A 19741-nucleotide genomic window follows, 5' to 3' on the forward strand; every position below is an offset into this window, starting at 1 on the left:
AAGTATTGGTACAAATTCAATTATATGTGTATTAAAGTAGTCCAATGTTTAGTATTTGGTCCCATATTCTTAGCACGCAATGATTACATCAGGCGTGTGACTCTGCAAACGTTTTTATAGGCATTTGCTGTTAGTTTTGGTTGTGTTTAAGATAATTTTGTGCCCAGTAGAAATTAATGATAAATAATATATTGTGTCATTTTTGGAGTCACTTTTATTTTAAATAAGAATAGAATATGTTTCTAAACACTTCTACATTCATGTGGATGCTACCATGGTTACGGATAGTCCTGAATGAATCGTGAATAACAATGAGTGAGAAAATTACAGACGCACAAATATCATACCCCTAAGACATTTTTTAGTATACGATATTTTCTCACTCATCATTATTATGCACAGTTCTCCTCTGGTCTCCTCTGTTCTCCTCTGGTCTCCTCTGTTCTCCTCTGTTCTCCTCTGTTCTCCTCTGTTCTCCTCTGGTCTCCTCTGTTCTCCCCTGGTCTCCTCTGTTCTCCTCTGTTCTCCTCTGGTCTCCTCTGTTCTCCTCTGGTCTCCTCTGGTCTCCTCTGTTCTCCTCGGGTCTCCTCTGGTCTCCTCTGTTCTCCTCTGGTCTCCTCTGTTCTCCTCGGGTCTCCTCTGTTCTCCTCTGTTCTCCTCTGGTCTCCTCAGGTCTCCTCTGTTCTCCTCAGGTCTCCTCTGTTCTCCTCTGGTCTCTACTGTTCTCCTCAGGTCTCCTCAGGTCTCCTCTGTTCTCCTCTGGTCTCTACTGTTCTCCTCAGTTCTCCTCTGTTCTCCTCTTGTCTCCTCTAGTCTCCTCTAACTGAGGAATGTGAACAATCCCAGATTAAACAACCTGTCACACCATTCACTCAATGACCATGAGAAAACATCCATGGTTAAAGACAAGCATGCAACAGTTTTTATCCTGAAAACTAGAAGCATCTACCTATAAAGGGGAGTCTTTTCCTAAGCTGACAAGAACATAGTTGAAAATTATACATATTATTAAATATAATCTCAAATAGAATAGAACAGGGTGGTTGAACCACTTTACAGCCCAGTACTCAGCCCTGGTACCAATCCCAGGGGAGCTGGGCGTGATGAACAGAACGGCCCTGGTACCAATCCCAGGGGAGCTCCTGTTCCATGGCTGCCGTGCCGACTAGTACCCCTGGCTGCCGTGCCGACTAGTACCCCTGGCTGCCGTGCCGACTAGTACCCCTGGCTGCCATGCCGACTAGTACCCCTGGCTGCCATGCCGACTAGTACCCCTGGCTGCCGTGCCGACTAGTACCCCTGGCTGCCGTGCCGACTAGTACCCCTGGCTGCCAATGTCAGCTGGGCATGGGGGCAGAAAAATGACTGGCACTTCATTGTCAACCTCGTGCCCCGTCTGTCATCCCCATTGGCCAAGCCATGCAGAGTGTTCCAATCAGACTGTCGTATGAAGACTCCATGCAAATCATTCAAATCATAGGGAAATTAATGCAGAAGTAAACTGCGTTAGGATTGACAGCCAAGCAATCTAGGGAGGGGGGGTCATTTGGGGCATGTGATTGTCCCTGTAATTCAATGTTCTTAATTTTTTTTTTTGAAAAGCTACTGTTATGAATTTTTTAAACCACCTCGTCCACTAGACTAGGAATCCCTTGGACCAAAGTTAAGAGTTCTGCAAAGTAGTTATATTGTATCTGTTAATGAGTAGGTTCTTCTGGTTTCTTTCTCTGCTGGTTTTGTTCTCAATAACCCATTTCTAAAGCTAAACTGCTGCGCCATATTTCACTTTCATGCTTTCTATCTATATTATATATTTCTATATTATCTATATTCTATCTTTTCTATATTGTAAACTCCTTCATGTGTCTGGGAGTTAAGGCATGCTACTGAACTGTGGAACTGCTTCATGGGAAGAGGTGAGGGGCCCTGGGAGAGTGGTGCCAGGAAAATAACCTCTCACTCAATGTCAACTGATTGTGGATTCAGGAAACAGCAGAGGGAGCAGCTGGAAAGCTTCAAGTTCCTCTGCGTACACATCTCCGACGATCTGAAATGGTCCACCCACACAGACAGTGTGGTGAAGAAGGCGCTACAGTGCCTCTTCAACCTCAGGAGGCTGAAGAAATTCGTCTTGGCACCTAAAACCCTCACAAACTTTTACAGATGCACAATTGAGAGCATGCTGTCGGGCTGTATCACCGCCTGGTACGGCAACCGCTCCGCCCACAACCGCAGGGTTCTCCAGAGGGTAGTGAGGTCTGCCCAACGCATCACGGGGGCAAACTACCTGCCCTCCAGGACACCTACAGCACCTGATGTCACAGGAAGGCCAAAAAGACCAGAGCCACAGCCTGTTAACCCCGCTATCATTCAGAAGGCGAGGTCAGTACAGGTGCATCAAAGCTGGGACCGAGGGACTGAAAAATAGCTTCTATCTCAAGGCCATTAGACTGTTAAATAGCCATATTTATATATTCCTTAATTCTGTTATTTTACTTTTAGGTTTGTGTGTATTGTTGTGAATTGTTTGTTAGATATTACTGCACTGTTGGAGCTAGAAACACAATCCTTTCACTACATCCGCAATAACATCTGCTAAACATGTGTATGTGACCAATAACATTTGATTTGATTTGATCTGACGTGTCTGGCCTAGGAGTTATTAAGGAATGCAGCTGAACTGTGGAACTCCTTAAATCATCTGTCACCAAGATTAGGATTCCCTTCTGTGTTCCCTAACAGATATTGCGCTCTCTCTCTCTCTCTCTCTCTCTCTCTCTCTCTCTCTCTCTCTCTCTCTCTCTCTCTCTCTCTCTCTCTCTCTCTCTCTCTCTCTCTCTCTCTCGTCTCTCATCTCTCGCTGAGAACCAGATGGTTTACGTTATGCAGCAATATGCCTGTAAATTCCCAGCACTTTTCTGGGTTTTTACAATTGAAGCAGGAGGTCATAAAACATGAAGCATTCCTCCACCTGAGAGAGAGAGAGAGAGAGAGAGAGAGAGAGAGAGAGAGAGAGAGAGAATCTCTCTGTCCTCTTAGAGCATAAATCAGACATGAACATTGGCTCAGAGACCACGTAGGAAGATGAGGAAATGGTTTTCTCCGTTCTCTTGTTTTTGAGTGGATCGACCGACCACAGACATTGGCTGCGTCCCAAATGGAACCCTATTCCCAATAGTGTTTAGGTCAAAAGTGTTGCACTATATAGGGAGTAGGGTATAATTTGGGATGCAGACAGTGTGTCTGGTTGAGATTCCAATCATTCAGGCGGTAGTGGAGGGTGGCGGAGGGTGGATTGGGGTCAGAACTGGTCGGGTACTGAGAAACGAACGGCTCTATTTTTACCGTTTCCTAAACAGACTTCATCCTCCGAAGGTTTGTTTTGAGGTTTTCTCAAGGAAAGGAGGTTTGTTTTGAGGTTTTATCAAGGAAAGGAGGTTTGTTTTGAGAATTTTCTCAAGGAAAGGAGGTTTGTTTTGAGGTTTTCTCAAGGAAAGGAGGTTTGTTTTGAGGTTTTCTCAAGGAAAGGAGGTTTGTTTTGAGGTTTCTCAAGGAAATGAGATTTGTTTTGAGGTTTCTCAAGGAAAGGAGGTTTGTTTTGAGGTTTCTCAAGGAAAGGAGGTTTGTTTTGAGGTTTCTCAAGGAAAGGTTTGTTTTGAGGTTTCTCAAGGAGAGGTTTGTTTTGAGGTTTCTCAAGGAAAGGAGATTTGTTTTGCGGTTTCTCAAGGAGAGGTTTGTTTTGAGGTTTCTCAAGGAAAAGAGGTTAGTTTTGAGGTTTCTCAAGGAGAGGAGGTTTGTTTTGAGGTTTCTCAAGGAGAGGTTTGTTTTGCGGTTTCTCAAGGAGAGGTTTGTTTTGCGGTCTCTCAAGGAGAGGAGGTTTGTTTTGCGGTTTCTCAAGGAGAGGTTTGTTTTGAGGTTTCTCAAGGAGAGGAGGTTTGTTTTGAGGTTTCTCAAGGAGGAGAGGTTTGTTTGTTTCATTTTCTTCTCATCTTTTTCACTACAGGATGTAGAAAATGTCTGTTTTCACATAATATGTAGACACTGGTGCTGGAGATAACGAATATGAGGTTAAAAAGTGGTGAGTGAAGGTGGTTTTCTGGGGAATTAATGTAGGTTTCTCTGAACCTGATGATACTCGTTGATCTCAGTTGTTGGAGAATTACATTTAATTAAATATTGAGCGGTATTGAGACTGAGAGGTCCATTAGTATTCTCCAGGATGTCTTGATGCATTGCTAGTCACATCTTCATCGGATTCCATCTCCTTTAAACAGATAAATGACAAAGATAATCTCCCACACTGACACATATAAATCCTTTAATCAGTTTCTGTTTTACCCTCTCTAATTTCATTTTGTCAAGTTCTTTTATTTGTATTTTTTTTTGTCATCTAACAGACGCTCTTATACAGAGCAACTAGGGTTAACGACAGATTTTTCCCCACCTAGTCGGCTTGGGGGATTCGAACCAGCGACCTTTCGGTTACTGGCCCAACGCTCTTACCTGCGCTCCCTTTTTATTGAAAAACACCATCAATCATAACTCACTGGTGTCCCTGGTGATGATGGCGGACCGATGCAGAAGCTTTTAAACAACAAGAAAACACATTGACTGAATACAGTCCTTCAGCCTCTGATTTAGGATATGTTTTACATCTGATAAATAACAATAATGTAACATATATAGGACAAGATCAACTAACTCGTATGAACAGACCAATCCTCAGCAGAGGCTATAGAGCCACACTAGGCTATATATATATATATATATATATATATATATATATATATATATATATATATATATATATATATATATATATATATATTATTGAAGACTTTCAATTTCAATTTCTTTTAATTATTTGTTGGTTTTATTTTAAATTTTTTACTTATCTATTTTTTACTTAATAACACTTATTTTTCTTAAAACTGCATTGTTGGTTAAGGGCTTGTAAGTAAGCGTTTCACTGTAAGGTCTACACCTGTTGTATTCGACACATGTGACTAATACACTTTGATTTGATCTGTCACAATAAATGTGTTTATAAACTTTTATTTAATCCAGGGGAACCGACTGAGATCAGGGTGTCATTTCCAATGGTGCCATGAGAACAACACTTCAAGCGATATGAACAACAATTCAAGCAATGACAACAACACTTCAAGCAATGACAACAACACTTCAAGCGATGAGAACAACAATTCAAGCGATGTGAGCAACAATGGTGAAGGAGAGAGGAGGCACAAATTGTGCAAACACAGGTCGGGCATCAGCCATCAGAAGTTGGTTTCTAATGTCTCAGGCAGACAGACAGACAGACAGACAGACAGACAGACAGACAGACAGACAGACAGACAGACAGACAGACAGACAGTGGTACTACTTCACGGTGAAAATGATGGCTGCAATCATCATCACACACACACACACACATACACACAGCCGTCAGTCTCATAAGATTGGGGGCTGTTAGGGACTGTTTGGGGAAAGGCTTTCATGTTGAGAGAAATGTGTTACCTGATGTGGAGTTGGAATCAGAACACTGGAATCGGAATACTGGAATCGGAACACTGGAATCGGAACACTGGAATCGGAACACTGGAATCGGAACACTGGAATCGGAACACTGGAATCGGAACACTGGAATCAGAACACTGGAATCGGAACACTGGAATCAGAACACTAATCAGCTTCACTGAGTCCTACCACCAAAATAAAACTGATTGGAAATGGATTCAAAAATCTTCATCCCAAAAATAGCTTTATAGAATGTAAAAAACAATATTTCAATGAGTTGTCTCACCCAGCCCATTCCACTTCAATGAGTTGTCTCACCCAGCCCATTCCACTTCAATGAGTTGTCTCACCCAGCCCATTCCACTTCAATGAGTTGTCTCACACTGCCCATTCCACTTCAATGAGTTGTCTCACCCAGCCCATTCCACTTCCCACCCAAGCAAAACGTAATCCCATCCCTGTCCACACCACCCGAGCAAAACGTAATCCCATCCCTGTCCACACCACCCGAGCAAAACGTAATCCCATTCCTGTCCACACCACCCGAGCAAAACGTAATCCCATCCCTGTCCACACCACCCGAGCAAAACGTAATCCCATCCCTGTCCACACCACCCGAGCAAAACGTAATCCCATTCCTGTCCACACCACCCGAGCAAAACGTAATCCCATCCCTGTCCACACCACCCGAGCAAAACGTAATCCCATCCCTGTCCACACCACCCGAGCAAAACGTAATCCCATCCCTGTCCACACCACCCGAGCAAAACGTAATCCCATCCCTGTCCACACCACCCGAGCAAAACGTAATCCCATCCCTGTCTACACCACCCGAGCAAAACGTAATCCCATCCCTGTCCACACCACCCGAGCAAAACGTAATCCCATCCCTGTCCACACCACCCGAGCAAAACGTAATCCCATCCCTGTCCACACCACCCGAGCAAAACATAATCCCATCCCTGTCTACACCACCCGAGCAAAACGTAATCCCATCCCTGTCCACACCACCCGAGCAAAACGTAATCCCATCCCTGTCTACACCACCCGAGCAAAACGTAATCCCATCCCTGTCCACACCACCCGAGCAAAACGTAATCCCATCCCTGTCCACACCACCCGAGCAAAACGTAATCCCATCCCTGTCTACACCACCCGAGCAAAACGTAATCCCATCCCTGTCCACACCACCCGAGCAAAACGTAATCCCATCCCTGTCCACACCACCCGAGCAAAACGTAATCCCATCCCTGTCCACACCACCCAAGCAAAACGTAATCCCATCCCTGTCTACACCACCCGAGCAAAACGTAATCCCACTTGAAAGGAAAAAGTTTTCACCGTTGGCCCTAATGGCCGGCTTCCACGTCATCTCTAGTTGTGTTTTTCAGTGCCAACAGAAACTGTATTTGAATTCAATATATTTTGAATATTGTGATATTAAGATATTAAATCAATCTCTAATGGACCGTAACAGTATTCTAACACTCAATGATAGAATCACTTCTCAGTAGACTGATTCTGAGCAACAACTCAACCGGCTGGTACACAGAAGGGAATTGAGAAGAGGTATTGATCTCTGGGATGTGTCCCAAATGGCACCCTATTCCCTATATAGTGCACTACTATAGACCAGAGCCCTAGTCACTACGTAGTGCACTACTATAGACCAGAGCCCTATTCCCTATATAGTGCACTACTTTAGACCAGAGCCCTATTCCCTATATAGTGCACTACTTTAGACCAGAGCCCTATTCCCTATGTAGGGCACTACTATAGACCAGAGCCCTATTCCCTATGTAGTGCACTACTATAGACCAGAGCCCTATTCCCTATATAGTGCACTACTTTAGACCAGAGCCCTATTCCATATATAGTGCACTACTTTAGACCAGAGCCCTATTCCCTATATATTGTACTACTATAGACCAGAGCCCTATTCCCTATATAGTGCACTACTTTAGACCAGAGCCCTATTCCCTATATAGTGCACTACTTTAGACCAGAGCCCTATTCCCTATATATTGTACTACTATAGACCAGAGCCCTATTCCCTATATATTGTACTACTATAGACCAGAGCCCTATTCCCTATATATTGTACTACTATAGACCAGAGCCCTATTCCCTATATATTGTACTACTATAGACCAGAGCCCTATTCCCTATATATTGTACTACTATAGACCACAGCCCTCCCTATATAGTGCACCGAAGTCGACGTACACCGGCTAAACTAACATGAAGTGGTAGCATGAAGTCGACGTACACCGGCCATCCTAACATGAAGTACACCGATATATCTATCAGTCTAAAACTGGAGTCAGACTTGAGTGACGTTCAGTGTTTCATCAACAAACACGACTGGATCTAAAAACACTTGTTTGTTGCTGTGTCACGAAAAGCCATATCTTTTCTCTGGCAAAAGATATCTCTTAATTTCCTCTTTAAAAATCCCGTTCATGGCCAACTTTCATTTTATAGAACTAAAATGAGAATTTGACATTGGCTTCACAGCCCCATTCCCTCAGCTCATAAGTAATGTCCATCCATATAACAGTAAGTGAAACCCTGGGAATGAAGAAACCCCCAGAACCCTCAGTCAAGATGCTCTCGTTGAAGCTCAAGCAACTTGTTAGGCGTTGCGAGGCCAGAGGCACGACTCCCAACCTTGTGTAAGAAGAGAGGCTAATTGTGGTCAATGACTCCCAGCCCTGGTTCTCTCTCTGTAGTTCTCTGTAGTTGATGTACCCCAAAAGGCACCCTATTTGCTATACAGATTAATACTCTTTATTTTGAGCTAGTTTGCTACAAACAAATGTGAATTATTATTATAATGAATGGACATTTTGTGTAGAGGTTAATACATTTTTTCGTACGGGTGCTATGTGGGATGCGCCTTGTGGTGCTCTGTAGTGGGGAAGAGAGCAGTTACAGTGCCAGCAGCCGATCTGGCTTTGATATCCCAATTAAGGAGCCAGCCCCTGGGGACAGGGAACGAAGCAAGAGAGGGAAGAGAGGGAAGAGAGAGAAGAGAGGGAAGAGAGAGAAGAGAGGGAAGAGAGGGAAGAGAAGAGAGGGAAGAGAGGGAAGAGGAGAGAGAGAAAAGAGAGAGAGAGAAGAGAGGGAAGATAAGAGAGGGAAGAGGAGAGAGAGAAAAGAGAGAGAGAGAAGAGAGGGAAGATAAGAGAGGGAAGAGAGGGAAGAGGAGAGAGAGAGAAGAGAGGGAAGAGAAGAGAGGGAAGAGGAGAGAGAGGGAGAGAGAGAGAAGAGAGGGACGAGAGGGAAGAGAGGGAAGAAAGAGAAGAGAGGGAAGAGAAGAGAGGGAAGAGAGGGAAGAGGAGAGAGGGAAGAGAGAGAAGAGAGGGGCGAGAGGGAAGAAAGAGAAGAGAGGGGAGAGGGAAGAGAAGAGCGATAGAAAAGAGGGAAGAGGGAAGAGAGAGAGAGAAGAGAGAGAGGGAAAAGAGGGAAGAGACAGAAGAGAGGGAATAGAGAGAATAGAGAGAAGAGAGAGATGAAAGGAAAGAGATAGAAGAGAGGGAATAGAGAGAAGAGAGAGATGAAAGGAAAGAGATAGAAGAGAGGGAATAGAGAGAAGAGAGAGAAGAGAGAGATGAAAGGAAGGGAGGGAAGAGTGGGAAGAGAAAGAAGAGAGGGAAGAAAGGGAAGCGAAAGAAGAGAGAGAAGAGAGAGAATAGAGAGAATAGAGAGGGAAGAGAGAGAAGAGAGGGAAGAAAGAAGCGAGGGAAGATACTAACACTTACAGTACATGTAAGGCTACAGCAAATAAACTCAGCAAAAAAAGATACGTCCTCTCACTGTCAACTGCATTTATTTTCAACAAACTTAGCATGTGTAAATATTTGTATGAATGTATTTGTATTCAACAACTGAGACATAAACTGAACAAGTTCCACAGACATGTGACTAACAGAAATTGAATAATGTGTCCCTGAACAAAGGGGGGGGGGTCAAAATCAAAATAAGTCAGTATCTGGTGTGGCCACCAGCCGCATTAAGTACTGCAGTGCATCTCCTCCTCATGGACGGCACCAGATTTGACAGTTCTTGCTGTCAGATGTTACCCCACTCTTCCACCAAGGCACCTGCAAGTTCCCGGACATTTCTGGGGGGAATGGCCCTAGCCCTCACCCGCTGATCCAACAGGTCCCAGACGTGCTCAATGGGATTGAGATCCGGGCTCTTCGCTGGCCATGGCAGAACACTGACATTCCTGTCTTCCAGGAAATCACGCAGAGAACGAGCAGTATGGCTGGTGGCATTGTCATGCTGGTGTCACGCCCTGATCTGTTTCACCTGTTCCTGTGATTGTCTCCACCCCCTCCAGGTGTCGCTTATTTTCCCCAGTGTATTTATCCCTGTGTTTCCTGTCTCTCTGTGCCAGTGTATTTATCCCTGTGTTTCCTGTCTCTGTGTACCAGTGTATTTATCCCTGTGTTTCCTGTCTCTCTGTACCAGTGTATTTATCCCTGTGTTTCCTGTCTCTCTGTACCAGTGTATTTATCCCTGTGTTTCCTGTCTCTCTGTACCAGTGTATTTATCCCTGTGTTTCCTGTCTCTCTGTGCCAGTGTATTTATCCCTGTGTTTCCTGTCTCTCTGTACCAGTGTATTTATCCCTGTGTTTCCTGTCTCTCTGTACCAGTGTATTTATCCCTGTGTTTCCTGTCTCTGTGTACCAGTGTATTTATCCCTGTGTTTCCTGTCTCTCTGTGCCAGTTCGTCTTGTATGTTTAGTCAAGTCAACCAGCGTGTTTTTCCCTGTACTCCTTTTGCTATTTTCTTTTGATAGTCCTCCCGGATCTGACCCCTGCCGGACTCTGACTACTTTCCCGCCTGTCTGATCACCCTGCCTGCTCTGACCTTGATTCTGCCTGCCCTTCGGTACCTTTTGGACCTTTTGAACTGGTTTTGACCTTTTTACCTGTCCACGACCACTCTCTTGCCTTACTCTATTGGATTAATAAACATTGTACGACTCCAACCATCTGCCTCCTGTGTCTGCATCTGGGTCTCGCCTTGTGTCATGATAGCTGGAGGGTCATGTCAGGATGAGCCTGCAGGAAGGGTACCACATGAGAGAGGACTATGCCTTCCCTGTAACACACAGCGTTGAGACTGCCTGCAATGACAACAAGCTCAGTCCGATGATGCTGTGACACACCGCCCCAGACCATGACGGACCCTCCACCTCCAAATCAATCCCGCTCCAGAGTACAGGCCTCGGTGTAACGCTCATTTCTTTGACGATAAACGCGAATCCGACCATCACCCCTGGTGAGACAAAACCGTGACTCGTCAGTGAAGAGCACTTTTCCCCAGTCCTGTCTGGTCCAGCGACGGTGGGTTTGTGCCCATAGGTGACGTTGTTGCTGGTGATGTCTGGTGAGGACCTGCCTTACAACAGGCCTACAAGCCCTCAGTCCAGCCTCTCTGTCTGGTGAGGACCTGCCTTACAACAGGCCTACAAGCCCTCAGCCAGGCCTCTCTGTCTGGTGAGGACCTGCCTTACAACAGGCCTACAAGCCCTCAGTCCAGCCTCTCTGTCTGGTGAGGACCTGCCTTACAACAGGCCTACAAGCCCCCAGTCCAGCCTCTCTCAGCCTATTGCGGACAGTCTGAGCACTGATGGAGGGATTGTGCGTTCCTGGTGTAACTCGGGCAGTTGTTGTTGCCATCCTGTACCTGTCCTGCAGGTGTGATGTTCGAATGTACCGATCCTGTGCAGGTGTTGTTACACGTGGTCTGCCACTGCGAGGACGATCAGCTGTCCATCCTGTCTCCCTGTAGAGCTGTCTTAGGCGTCTCACAGTACGGACATTGCAACGTATTGCCCTAGACACATCTGCAGTCCTCATGCCTCCTTGCAGCATGCCTAAGGCATGTTCACACAGATGAGCAGGGACCCTGGGCATCTTTCTTTTGGTGTTTTTCAGTCAGTAGAAAGGCCTCTTTAGTGTCCTAAGTTTTCATAACTGTGACCTTAATTGCCTACCGTCTGTAAGCTGTTTGTGTCTTAACGACCGTTCCACAGGTGCATGTTCATTAATTGTTTATGGTTCATTGAACAAGCATGGGAAACAGTGTTTAAACCCTTCACAATGAAGATCTGTGAAGTTATTTGGATTTTTACCAATTATCTTTGAAAGACGGGGTCCTGAAAAAAGGACGTTTCTTTTTGTTGTTGCTGAGTTTATAAAATTATCAATGACCAAGTTTCTGAGAAAAACAGGATATTACAGGTCTTCAGGTCCCGTCGATAAGATAGTCTCGAACGGACCTCATCCAGTTTGTTCTCCAGTGATCTGGTTAATTCCAGAATCTATTGTAGATGGTGAAATATATATAGGCAGAATACATAAACAAGAAATACATTCATGTAGCATTTTTTCCCAATTAAAAAATGTATTCTGTATTAATTATACTTCATTTAGATTGTTAAACATCTATATAGCAAGAGTACATTAAAAAAAAATATATATATATATATTTGAAAATAACTAAAATACCAAATAACAAAAATCCCAAATAACCTGGCATTGCATTTCATTGACATTGTATTGGTGAGGATAACATGATGGAATTACATTGTGTTGGTGAGGATAACATGATGGAATTACATTGTGTTGGTGAGGATAACATGATGGAATTACATTGTGTTGGTGAGGATAACATGATGGAATTACATTGTGTTGGTGAGGATAACATGATGGAATTACATTGTGTTGGTGAGGATAACATGATGGAATTACATTGTGTTGGTGAGGATAACATGATGGAATTACATTGTGTTGGTGAGGATAACATGATGGAATTACATTGTGTTGCCTTCTAAACAACAGATCAGTCTTCCATGCAGCCCTCATCCACCGCAGAGATGCCTCAACACGCATCAACCAGACACACACACACACACTCACACTCACACTCACACACACACTCACTCACACACTCACTCACACACACACACACACACACTCAACACACACAAGCACACATACTCAAACACACACTCACACTCTCACACAGAAACACACACACTCTCACGTCTCATTGGACATGCATTTTAAAATGTATCCGATTTCGGTTTGTGCGGTTGTTGGTTTATCTGTAACTTTGCAGGAAGTAAGGTCTGCATGAGTAGGTGCTGATTGGTCATGAGTTCAAGGTGTCCTGATATCTGGTTTTAATGCACATTCCAGAATGCCCTTCTAGCCAATCAGAAACGAGTATTCAACAACGCTGTGGCATTCTTTTTAAGATAATGTTTTACAGCTTTGTCATTCTATTTTCAATCACCTTATGTAATTATATTTTACATGCGATAAAGCCACACCTGTGATCGTCCCGAAATACCCAAACGGGCCACTAGATGTCTTGTGATCGATTACATAATCCTGGAAAGTTACCAAAATGTTTCCGGTAAAATACCCTCCCTTTGCAAACCTAGTGTGTACACTGACGCAGGCATTATCGTCTTCTTATCGTTCTCTGCAGTCAAGCATCAACTATCTGCTGCCAGAAATACATACAATATGTTCAGCAGATCTTCTGCCTCAGCCTGTATATTATGTAGGGGAGGGGTGTCAGAGATTGGGCCTCAGCTTGTATATTATGTAGGGGAGGGGTGTCAGAGCAGAGGATGGGTCTCAGCCTGTATATTATGTAGGGGAGGGGTGTCAGAGGAGAGGATGGGCCTCAGCCTGTATATTGTGTAGGGGAGGGGTGTCAGAGGAGAGGATGGGCCTCAGCCTGTATATTATGTAGGGGAGGGGTGTCAGAGCAGAGGATGGACCTCAGCCTGTATATTATATAGGGGAGGGGTGTCAGAGGATGGACCTCAGCTTGTATATTATGTAGGGGAGGGGTGTCAGAGGATGGGCCTCAGCCTGTATATTATATAGGGGAGGGGTGTCAGAGCAGAGGATGGGCCTCAGCCTGTATATTATATAGGGGAGGGGTGTCAGAGAAGAGGATGGGTCTCAGCCTGTATATTATGTAGGGGAGGGGTGTCAGAGGAGAGGATGGACCTCAGCCTGTATATTATGTAGGGGAGGGGTGTCAGAGGAGAGGATGGACCTCAGCCTGTATATTATGTAGGGGAGGGGTGTCAGAGGATGGGCCTCAGCCTGTATATTATGTAGGGGAGGGGTGTCAGAGCAGAGGATGGACCTCAGCCTGTATATTATGTAGGGGAGGGTGTCAGAAGATGGACCTCAGCCTGTATATTATGTAGGGGAGGGGTGTCAGAGCAGAGGATGGGCCTCAGCCTGTATATTATGTAGGGGAGGGTGTCAGAGGAGAGGATGGACCTCAGCCTGTATATTATGTAGGGGAGGGGTGTCAGAGCGGAGGATGGGCCTCAGCCTGTATATTATGTAGGGGAGGGGTGTCAGAGCAGAGGATGGGTCTCAGCCTGTATATTATGTAGGGGAGAGGTGTCAGAGGAGAGGATGGGCCTCAGCCTGTATATTATGTAGGGGAGGGTGTCAGAGGAGAGGATGGACCTCAGCCTGTATATTATGTAGGGGAGGGTGTCAGAGGATGGACCTCTGCTTGTATATTATGTAGGGGAGGGGTGTCAGAGGATGGGCCTCAGCCTGTATATTATATAGGGGAGGGGTGTCAGAGCAGAGGATGGGCCTCAGCCTGTATATTATATAGGGGAGGGGTGTCAGAACAGAGGATGGGCCTCAGCCTGTATATTATGTAGGGGAGGGGTGTCAGAGCAGAGGATGGGTCTCAGCCTGTATATTATGTAGGGGAGGGGTGTCAGAGGAGAGGATGGACCTCAGCCTGTATATTATGTAGGGGAGGGGTGTCAGAGGAGAGGATGGACCTCAGCCTGTATATTATGTAGGGGAGGGGTGTCAGAGGATGGGCCTCAGCCTGTATATTATGTAGGGGAGGGGTGTCAGAGCAGAGGATGGACCTCAGCCTGTATATTATGTAGGGGAGGGTGTCAGAAGATGGACCTCAGCCTGTATATTATGTAGGGGAGGGGTGTCAGAGCAGAGGATGGGCCTCAGCCTGTATATTATGTAGGGGAGGGTGTCAGAGGAGAGGATGGACCTCAGCCTGTATATTATGTAGGGGAGGGGTGTCAGAGCGGAGGATGGGCCTCAGCCTGTATATTATGTAGGGGAGGGGTGTCAGAGCAGAGGATGGGTCTCAGCCTGTATATTATGTAGGGGAGAGGTGTCAGAGGAGAGGATGGGCCTCAGCCTGTATATTATGTAGGGGAGGGGTGTCAGAACAGAGGATGGGCCTCAGCCTGTATATTATGTAGGGGAGGGTGTCAGAGGAGAGGATGGACCTCAGCCTGTATATTATGTAGGGGAGGGGTGTCAGAGGAGAGGATGGACCTCAGCCTGTATTTTATGTAGGGGAGGGGTGTCAGAACAGAGGATGGGCCTAGCATTTCTGTGGTGTCTTGCATTACCCCTTTTTAAAAATCACACTGCAGTCACATTCCCCTGAGCTACCATTTTAAAGTCACACTGCAGTCACAATCCCCTGAGCTACCATTTTAAAGTCGTCCTGCAGTCACATTCCCCTGAGCTACCATTTTAAAGTCGTCCTGCAGTCACATTCCCCTGAGCTACCATTTTAAAGTCGTCCTGCAGTCACGTTCCCCTGAGCTACCATTTTAAAGTCACACAGCAGTCACGTTCCCCTGAGCTACCATTTTAAAGTCACACTGCAGTCACATTCCCCTGAGCTACCATTTTAAAGTCACACTGCAGTCACATTCCCCTGAGCTACCATTTTAAAGTCACACTGCAGTCACAATCCCCTGAGCTACCATTTTAAAGTCGTCCTGCAGTCACATTCCCCTGAGCTACCATTTTAAAGTCACACAGCAGTCACGTTCCCCTGAGCTACCATTTTAAAGTCACACAGCAGTCACAATCCCCTGGCTCATCTCAGAGTGAATGGACGGCACTCTCTGTACTCTAGGTACATTACACACATCTCCAGCACCGCCACGCCAACATCTCTTCAGTTCAGCCCTTCCTGAAAGACGAGGCAGCTGCAGAGAGATCTCTGCCACAGTCACGGTCACTGTCACCGCAATTCCTACATAGCACAGAAGCCCGTTTCCTGCTGGGATGCAAGCGTGGAGGAGACAGAAGGAATATGCACGTTCATTTGGCTCGTATTCAACTCTCCACTCCACCATGCTCAGCAATCAGCTGTAGTCACGGTGACCATGGGCACAACAAAGCCGTAGTGGGCTACAGTAATCCTTATCCATGTGACAGCTGAAGGGGAGAATCTAGGGGTGTAATAAGAATGGTAATATGATTTCCATAAAACAGGATTGGGTTCAGTGAAATGTACCATTTATCCCCCCACCACACACACTCACTACGAAAGATAAAACAGAAGAGAGAACCACTAAATCACCATTTCTCCCACGGGAATAGCAAACCAACCAATCAAATGGACTTTTGCTGAAAGGTATTCAAACAAACCAACCAATCAAATGGACTTATGCTGGTTTCTGTGGCGATACCACGATTAACCTGCTTCATATGAGTATCATTAACCTTTAGGTCACCTGTCATTTATTTTGCAACTGAAGAGGCCCTTGTGTTATCCATATACAATACAATGGAATATTCTTCAGAAAACAAACATGTGTTTTTTTTTTTATGTTTGTTTTTTGAAAAGCCTGAGAACAGAACAACATGGATACCTCACAAATGACCACCCTTCTTCTACTTTAGGGCACTACTTTAGTGCACTACTTGTAAACACACCTAGTGACCCTGGTCAAATGTAGTGCACCACATTAGAAAATAGGGTTCCATTTGAGCCATAACAAGTCCCCGGGCTCTACTCAGCCTGTATGGAGGAAGCTCAGCATTACAGCGTGACTGGAATTGTTCAAGGAAATGTTCCCACGTTAGTGGAGACTGCATTCACGGTAAACACCGTATATATAACGCTGCACATATGTCGGATCAATCTAAAATTACCTTTACATTTCTATCACACACTCTGTAATGCTTCAGAGATACAGGTTGAATATAGCCTCTTACTGTAAAAAGAGTAACTTCAGAGATACAGGTTGAATATAGCTCCTTACTGTAAAGAGGGTAACTTCAGAGATACAGGTTGAATATAGCCCCTTACTGTAAAAAGAGTAACTTCAGAGATACAGGTTGAATATAGCCTCTTACTGTAAAAAGAGTAGCTTCAGAGATACAGGTTGAATACAGCCCCTTACTGTAAAGAGGGTAACTTCAGAGATACAGGTTGAATATAGCCCTTACTGTAAAAAGAGTAACTTCAGAGATACAGGTTGAATATAGGCCTTACTGTAAAGAGGGTAACTTCAGAGATGCAGGTTGAATATAGCCCTTACTGTAAAGAGGGTAACTTCAGAGATACAGGTTGAATATAGCTCCTTACTGTAAAGAGGGTAACTTCAGAGATACAGGTTGAATATAGCCCTTACTGTAAAGATCCAATACCAACGCTGTTTATAAAACGCCAGGCTATGCACCGGTTCCAATCCAATACCAACGCTGTTTATAAAACGCCAGGCTATGCACCGGTTCCAATCCAATACCAACGCTGTTTATAAAACGCCAGGCTATGCACCGGTTCCAATCCAATACCAACGCTGTTTATAAAACGCCAGGCTATGCACCGGTTCCAATCCAATACCAACGCTGTTTATAAAACGCCAGGCTATGCACCGGTTCCAATCCAATACCAACGCTGTTTATAAAACGCCAGGCTATGCACCGGTTCCAATCCAATACCAACGCTGTTTATAAAACGCCAGGCTATGCACCGGTTCCAATCCAATACCAACGCTGTTTATAAAACGCCAGGCTATGCACCGGTTCCAATCCAATACCAACGCTGTTTATAAAACGCCAGGCTATGCACCGGTTCCAATCCAATACCAACGCTGTTTATAAAACGCCAGGCTATGCACCGGTTCCAATCCAATACCAACGCTGTTTATAAAACGCCAGGCTATGCACCGGTTCCAATCCAATACCAACGCTGTTTATAAAACGCCAGGCTATGCACCGGTTCCAATCCAATACCAACGCTGTTTATAAAACGCCAGGCTATGCACCGGTTCCAATCCAATACCAACGCTGTTTATAAAACGCCAGGCTATGCACCGGTTCCAATCCAATACCAACGCTGTTTATAAAACGCCAGGCTATGCACCGGTTCCAATCCAATACCAACGCTGTTTATAAAACGCCAGGCTATGCACCGGTTCCAATCCAATACCAACGCTGTTTATAAAACGCCAGGCTATGCACCGGTTCCAATCCAATACCAACGCTGTTTATAAAACGCCAGGCTATGCACCGGTTCCAATCCAATACCAACGCTGTTTATAAAACGCCAGGCTATGCACCGGTTCCAATCCAATACCAACGCTGTTTATAAAACGCCAGGCTATGCACCGGTTCCAATCCAATACCAACGCTGTTTATAAAACGCCAGGCTATGCACCGGTTCCAATCCAATACCAACGCTGTTTATAAAACGCCAGGCTATGCACCGGTTCCAATCCAATACCAACGCTGTTTATAAAACGCCAGGCTATGCACCGGTTCCAATCCAATACCAACGCTGTTTATAAAACGCCAGGCTATGCACCGGTTCCAATCCAATACCAACGCTGTTTATAAAACGCCAGGCTATGCACCGGTTCCAATCCAATACCAACGCTGTTTATAAAACGCCAGGCTATGCACCGGTTCCAATCCAATACCAACGCTGTTTATAAAACGCCAGGCTATGCACCGGTTCCAATCCAATACCAACGCTGTTTATAAAACGCCAGGCTATGCACCGGTTCCAATCCAATACCAACGCTGTTTATAAAACGCCAGGCTATGCACCGGTTCCAATCCAATACCAACGCTGTTTATAAAACGCCAGGCTATGCACCGGTTCCAATCCAATACCAACGCTGTTTATAAAACGCCAGGCTATGCACCGGTTCCAATCCAATACCAACGCTGTTTATAAAACGCCAGGCTATGCACCGGTTCCAATCCAATACCAACGCTGTTTATAAAACGCCAGGCTATGCACCGGTTCCAATCCAATACCAACGCTGTTTATAAAACGCCAGGCTATGCACCGGTTCCAATCCAATACCAACGCTGTTTATAAAACGCCAGGCTATGCACCGGTTCCAATCCAATACCAACGCTGTTTATAAAACGCCAGGCTATGCACCGGTTCCAATCCAATACCAACGCTGTTTATAAAACGCCAGGCTATGCACCGGTTCCAATCCAATACCAACGCTGTTTATAAAACGCCAGGCGGAGGGAGATAAGGTCAGATGACATAAAAATAGAGCTGTCGTCGAATAACGGAAGCATTTGCACAAAACTACCTCACACCTACTGTAAAATATGGTGATGGTTCTTTGATATTATGGGGCTCTTGTTAAAGGTCAAATGCATCATGAACTTTACCAAGTACCAGAACATTTTAGCCCAAATCCTGGTTGCCTCAGCCAGGAGGTTGAAAGTTGGCCACAAGTTGAACTTTCAGAAAGACATGAACCCCAAACACTAATCAAAATCCACAAAATAAATTGATAAATTGACCACAAAAAAAAATCTACATTTTGCAAATGGCCATCTCAGTCCTTTGAAAACATTCAGTTTTGAATTGATGAAGGCAGTCCGTAAAGCGCAGACGAAGGATATCAAGGCTCTGTAGAGATTCTGTATGGAGGAACGATCTAAGATCTCTCCCAATGTGTTCTAGAATCTCATAAAACATTTGACGGAAAGGCTCGGTGTTGTTATCGTAGCAAGGGCAATGTGCTGGAGTACTGAAAACAAGGGTGGCAATCATTTGGATCACTTTATCTTTTTTTTTTAGATTGTTTCTGTATTATTTATTGATTTTTTATTTATTTTTGTTCATCTTTATCAAAGGTCCAATCATTTATATTTTATTGTGGACTAATTTTGACCAGAGCCCTACCATGAAAACAATAACGAGTCATTAGGACGTTGTGTCATAGTCCCCTGGAGGTTTTGTGTAGTTCCTGGTTGGTTCCTGGGACGTTCAGGGGACGTTCAGGGAACCATGAGATAACATCTCAAGAACATCCCCGGGGACAAACCGGGAACAAGACAAAAACCTCCAGAAGACCATGACACGACGTCCTGACGACTTTAGGCAACTGTT

Source organism: Salvelinus alpinus, chromosome 18 (assembly GCF_045679555.1).
Source record: "Salvelinus alpinus chromosome 18, SLU_Salpinus.1, whole genome shotgun sequence".
NCBI lineage: Eukaryota > Metazoa > Chordata > Actinopteri > Salmoniformes > Salmonidae > Salvelinus > Salvelinus alpinus.